General features: G+C 40.2%; 1 protein-coding gene across 1 annotated transcript in view; it reads right to left on the bottom strand.

The window, feature by feature from the left end:
- Positions 1 to 6,268, bottom strand: part of ARHGAP24 (Rho GTPase activating protein 24) — a 518,667-nt gene extending 512,399 nt beyond the window's left edge. The window contains exon 1 of the mRNA XM_082391124.1: positions 5,865 to 6,268. The gene's annotated coding sequence lies outside the window, so the exon portion shown is untranslated. The remainder of the gene's footprint in view (positions 1 to 5,864) is intronic.
- Positions 6,269 to 6,663: the final 395 nt, after the last annotated feature.

Raw genomic sequence — 6,663 nt, forward strand, 5'->3', positions numbered from 1 at the left:
GAGAAGAGCACTGAGAGGAGGTGGTATATTAGAAATAGCAGGGTATTTGGATTCAGATAGATTTGTTTTTCTCAACTCCATACGCCTTACTAACTATAATGTCTTGAGTAAGTTTTACGTCTTTGAGCCTAAACTTCCTCATACAGTGGGAATAATATATCTGAATTAGATATAATATAGTTTACTTCTAGAATTATTAATTATTTCTAACTATTTCTAGAATTAGAAGTAGTGTATGTTAAAAAATCTCATGGAGTGCTTGGTATGGGCTGGCCAAAAAGTTCGTTTGGGTTTTTCCATAAGACATTACGGAAAAACCTGAACGAACTTTTTGGCCAACCCAATACTCAGTAGGTACTTAATTCATTAGAGTGCTTATTATTATGAAAGTCTATGTGACTTAAGGCAAGAGAAAAACTCAGGACAAAATGAGTTATTTCCCCTCAGGAAATTTGAAAAATTACTATCTTTTCTGAGGACTCAATTTGATGGGCAGAATACAGCCCTAATTACAGATCCTAATTATGACTTTAGTCTCAATTTACTGATAGCTTTCATTTGTACGAAAAAGAAAGTTTTCTCTTCTGCTTCTCAGAGATATTCCTGAGGGCGCTCTTCTGTACGTTTATGATATGCATATTGAAAAGAACTCACATGTTTGGTCTTAAGTACCTACTTTCAAAATTACCTGGATATGATTTTCTTTCTAAGGTTTTCAAGAAATGTAAATTTGAGGCAAGCCCATTTTATCTATCAGGGAGTATAAAATCAGTACCTAGAATGTTTCAAGGAACCACAAAAAATAATCTGGAAAAATTATTGGCTCTGAAATACTAAAGCTACAAAATAGAATTTTATAAATATTGAACTACATGTCTTAAAAAAGTAAAAAAAAAAAAAAAAAAAAAAAAAGTGGAGGTAATTCAGTCTATTTCCATAATGGATTTGAGTTAACTTTTAACTTAGTTAAAAGGTAGGGGTATGTTAAGTGCATTAAAGTAAGGCTAAAAGGATGCAAACCATGTCATTAGAAAACCTCAACAAGGGTACAACTGTGCATCAAATTTAGTTCTGAGTTTCTTGGGTGACAAGACAAAATGAGAAACATGGTGATTTTTAGCCTCTTTTCTTCTAAGAAAAGAAACAACACTAGTTAATCAGAAGAGACACACTTTTAAAGTGGTTAAAGGCAAAGATGAATTTATAGAGATCTTTATATAAGGAATATTGAAATACATAACAAAAAGTGCCAAGATGTTTTCCATGGAGTCCATCTCTTTTCTATTGACTCCCAGTAAAAAATAAAAAGTATTATATTAAAGCATAGTGAATGAAGACAATGTAACAAAAAGGAGTTATAATATGATTAGGATAGGTAAATTTCCAGTCATATAATTTGATAAAAATAGAGAACATGGAAGATTTAGAAAGCTGAGTAGACTATTACTCTTAAATATCAATGGTTGCTCTTCCAGTCTTCTCAGAGATACTATATAAAGAGGAACTTGAGCAACTTGAACTATATATGGTCCCTGGATAGTGCCTGAAACACAAGTATTATGCATCCTTTATTGACAAATTATCCACATGCTAAACGGCAGTTATGCAAGTGACAAAAGTATCACCGCCCTGAAAATGAAATAAGCCCATTTGTATTTTGGCTCAAAGGGAGTGTAACCCTCACCTCCCTTCTACAGGTTAGGCAGCAGCAATAACTGCAGACAAAAACAAAGTTTTTCCAGGAAGCAACTTTGAGCGTAAACGCTCAAATGAGATGAAAACAAAACCAATATAATTAAAAAAATCAATAAAACGAAAGTAGGTGCCCTTCCGAATTTCCTCCTCTCCTTCCACCTCCACGTTCCCCTTTAGTTAAATCTGATTCCCTCAAGCACTAGCACTCAAGATAATTATTAAATAAGCAAAATTAGTATTTCTATTTTGTTTTATTAATTAAGATTATTGCCCATTCCACAGGCAACAGAATCCATTATTAGTCCTCACAGCTAAATCCAGGACCTCCCACTGGGATCTGGCAGATTACAGATTTTACAGTATAATATAAAAAACAATTGTGGAAAATGTATAGCTATTCTAACTGCTTCTACTCTCTTTAAACTCAAGTGTATTTTGTAATTTCAAAAAGGAAAAATGGTTCCACACTAGATTTTGTTTTGTTTTGCTTTTACTTTAGAATAGCAAAAGCACAAAATTTCATCTATTCTAGGAATTAAATAGGCTTGTGTGGGCTGGTCTGGAAAGTGAATTATGTTTGGTAGCACTGTCACTTTTGGAAAGTGAACCCTGAGTCCAAATAGACATTTTTGAAATGAACTTTGGGGAAATAACTACCTGCATAAATTGGAGTCCACCACTGCTTTTTTCATTCATGACTTTGCTTGCTCATTCACTTAGGAAACATTAACAGATGCCGACTGTGTTTCAGACACTGTGCTAGGCACGAGATGCAGGTGGTTCCCTCACCACCAATACACTCATTAAGGTACTCACTGTAGTGGGTTGGGGGGTTGCATAAAAATTATTAAAATAATTATTCACAGTATGTTTAAAACATCATGGAAGCAGATAAGATGAAATGATTAATTCTCCCTGCACAGAATTGGGTAAGTCCTCCAAAGGAAGTTCCACTTGAAGTGGACCACCAATAATCAAGAGGGGCTTTCCAGGCAGAGGGCATTCCAGGAGAATGAAACCCAGGAGCAAGAAATCAGAAGTATGAAGAGTGAGAGGCCCTTGTGTAGGAAGACAAAACTAAAAAGGAAGGGCTTTGAAGAGCTTTTAGTTGCTATACTAAAGCGTTTAAAGTTACTTTTATGGATCTTTGGGATCTATCAAAGGTTTTAGAACAAGGGACTTATACAATTAGATCTGCACTTTATAAAGATTAATTGTGGCAATGCCACAGTAGAATGGAGATGCTGCTTAAAAGCACACATGTACATAGTAACCTCTGAAAACTGAACACTCTTTGAGTCTTTATCACAAGAATCCCTCCACTTCCAAATGTGCTTTTACTTAGCTGCTGAAACCATCATAATCTTGTAAAGTTTGAGTTCATATAGCAAAGACAGATGGGTTACCATTGCAAGACTCAATATGAAGTTCCAACTCTTCACATGAAGAGCATTAACTTCATGACTAAGTTGCCTATTTACGACTTTAATTTTAAATACCTTTCTCCATCTGGGAGAAATATTAATCCTTTAACCACAAGTTTAAGTGTAAACAGGCATCTTTTTATTTTAAATCTCTTCTGCTTTTTTCCTCAGTAAAGTGTGATCAAGATAGAATGGATACCTCAGGTTCTCATTATCATCAAGCTTCTCCACACTCATGTATGACCAATTGGGTGGCTGTTCCTCCTTACTGGGCTCCAAGCTGGGGCTCTATCCACCTCCCCCATCTTATTTTTCCAAGGCATTCGGCTTTACCAAAAATTGAAACAAGGCAGAAAGAAGGAATCAGCATTACATAAGCTCAACTCATGGGAAAAGAACCCTTCAACATTGGCCAGAAAAATCACAGGAGAATAAGCACAGGTAACAAAGACGGTCCTACAGCACTGCAAACGCTAAGAACAGTGACCAAATGCATGGCCTGGACTTTGCAGTGGCACCACCTACTTTCAGCCTTGAGAAACCAACCTGGACACTGACAGAGCCAGAGAGGAAACACACTTCAATGGGCCAGTAGGTCACAGCAAAACTATTCAGGGCACTGTTGGTAAACAACAACTCGGCTTTGACCAAGACAGCAAAATAAACAGACTCAAACTACTCAGTGCCACCTGCTGCACATTCCTTGCCCTTCCTGCCCCACCACACCCCTGTTTCCCTTAACCCACACCCTCACCCTAGAGAGCCCAAGATCACACAGTAAATAAAACCATGAGGATGAAAATTCTCAGAGCTTTGGCCATTGCTATCCTGAGCAAAACCTGAAAGGATTTCACTGAAAATTTCAGTCCAGAACACTTCCTTCCCACTTTTACACTTAAATCTATATTCTTGTCTGGAAGGGTGCATTGCTATTTGTTCTGCAGGGATTATTTTTCTTGAGAACGCAACTCTTCCCCACTTACTCAAGTCTTTATTTTCAAAATGGTTCAGATTCACTGTATATACAGCCCAGAAGAACATAACTGAGAAACCATTCTCCTCTCAAAACCAAGCCCCTGAGATTAAGTAATAAAACCAAATACCACAGTTATTTGCCAAGGACAGACTGAGTTTCAACAGCCTTTCACATGTAGAAAGGATTACAGATTCTCCTTCCTTTTATCACTCTAGTTGTGTATTCCTTACATACATCTCAAACTAAATTCCAGATCTGAAAAAGTTCACAGGTTTTTCCCTTGTTCCCACTTAAAGGTCTTCCACCAAGAACATACCTCCTCTGAATGGAAGGAGGATTTTATTTATTTTAAGGTTTTGTCAATATCTCAGTCCTCCAAGATGTCTAAGGTGAATTCTCTGACAACTCAGTAATGGCTCTAAAGAGAACAGATTTCTCGACTTGCTACCTGAAGGTCAGGCACTCAGGGAAGACAAAAAGGGGAATTGTATCATTGGGCTCCCTTGGGGGTTGAACTATCCCCAGAGAAGAGGAAGTATTAAGAAATTTAAAAGGGAGAATGAGATCATAATAAGTCTAACGTGGGCTTTATATTTGTTTTCTGGCTTTTTCTAATATATTAATTCTGTGTGTTTTATGTTTTATGATATCCAGCTTAATACCAACATCCATTCTTGCCCTTAAGGGTTGGTTTTGAGTTCTAATTAGAATCAGGGGACAGCTTGCTTGTATTTAATCTGTCTGTCCATCTTCTCAGTAATTGAGTAAAGCTCTTACCTCTACTGTAAATATCGCTGGGTTTCAATTGATTTGTCCTACTTAGCAGACGCAGTGACACATATTATTGTTTTGCTTATGGATAAGCAGACGCTTTACAACTTTTATATTTCAAATACCCAGCATGATTTTTTTCCCCTCATTTTAGAAAGAGGTGAAATAATAATGTCTTGCTAGGTTTAAAGAAAAAAAAAAAGAGTAATATAAACTGTAAGGGAAGCAGAAATAGCTTGGAAATGATATTTTAAATGAATTAATATATGCATAGACTACAAGGGACTCTGGGCTCCCTATTACTAGCTGGTATTGAAAACCTAACATCTCTAAGGAATCCAGAGTAATATTCTCCCCCTTTCTACTTGGGGACTTGTACAATAAACATTTTTTAAATGAGAAGTATTTTTAAAATTAGAACATATTACATATTTATCCTCAAAAGAGGTTGGATACCTCCTCGAAAAGTTACTCTTTAAAAAATCTAAACAAAATCTTTTGGGTGGCTTAAAATTCACCAAAGATTCGCTAACGCTCTGTTTACAATGAAAGTGTTATTATTAAAACATACCTCTGTATGCCTGTTATCTAGGAAACTCTTATAATATTGATATAAGACACCAGCAGAAACAAGCAGCGGGGAAAGGGAGGATAGATACTAACGGAAGTGAACTGCACAGAGTTTTCAATTCCCTCTATTTTTAAGCTTAGAAGCGCGAACCACCAGCTTGCGTTGTTTTTATCCATTTAAAAATAATAAAAGAGCATTGTTTCCCATCATCTACACACGCGCGTACGCGCGCACACACACACACACACACACACACACACACTGCACCAGCACGGGATTCCTGCGATCCCTCCTCGCCCCCTGCAGCCCCCGCCCCTGTCGCAGGCAGCTGTGCCCGCAGCCCCCACGCGCAGGCGAGGCCGCGTCCCAGCCTCCCGCGGTGGCGCCGGAGCACACCTCCCCCCCCCCCCCCCGCGGCGTCACCTACCCTCCTCGGAGCGCACGACAGACGGAGGACGGCGACTGCTCCGAAGAAAAAGGCCCCCAGGACAAGCCAGGGGGAAAAAGGAAAAGAAAAAAGGGGGAGAGCAGTCTCCTTACTTCCCACAATAAGGGGAAGTGTTGCGCCCATGCACTCGGTAGCTCCGCAGCTGTAGTTTTGGAAGAAATACGCGGCGGCAGAAGGAGCTGCGGCTGGGGTGGAAATTGTGGGTGTTTCCCCCCAGCCGCCTGCGCCGCGATCCTCCCCGGTCCCCGCTGCAGGCTTGACAGCTCCCCTGGCCTTCGAGACCCTCCGAAGCCCCGCCGGTTTCCACCCGGAGCTGGACTGAGTTGCCACATGCACTTGAGAAATCCTAGCAGTTGCGCAAAGAAGAGTCCCAGAAGTTAGAGTGACTGTGTGTGAATGTGTAAATGTACAGTACAAGAGGCTGGAACAACTGAGCCGGGCCAACCCTCAGACGCAGCCCTGGGTTTCAGATTTCATTTGGCAACTGGCAGCTTCAGAAGATTCGAGCCGCACTACTGGGGAGGCCGGGAGGAGCCCTGTCCTCGCCCAGCGCCTCACGGCTCGTTATCTTAGAGCCTGAGTGACTGCCGGGCGCCCGGCTCCCCAAGGGCCAGGCAGAGCCCTGCCTCGGTCCCCCCGCAGCTGGCATCACTCGTTTGATTTCATGTACATCATAGACACACACTGATCACAGATCTGGGGCTGTGGGTGCGGAAAAGAATGGAGAAACCATGTCTCCCACCCCCTAGAAACTGCATTTCTTTAACCAACCGCCCCC

This window comes from Balaenoptera borealis (genome assembly GCF_965194805.1).
Source record: "Balaenoptera borealis genome assembly, chromosome: 4".
Classification (NCBI taxonomy): domain Eukaryota; kingdom Metazoa; phylum Chordata; class Mammalia; order Artiodactyla; family Balaenopteridae; genus Balaenoptera; species Balaenoptera borealis.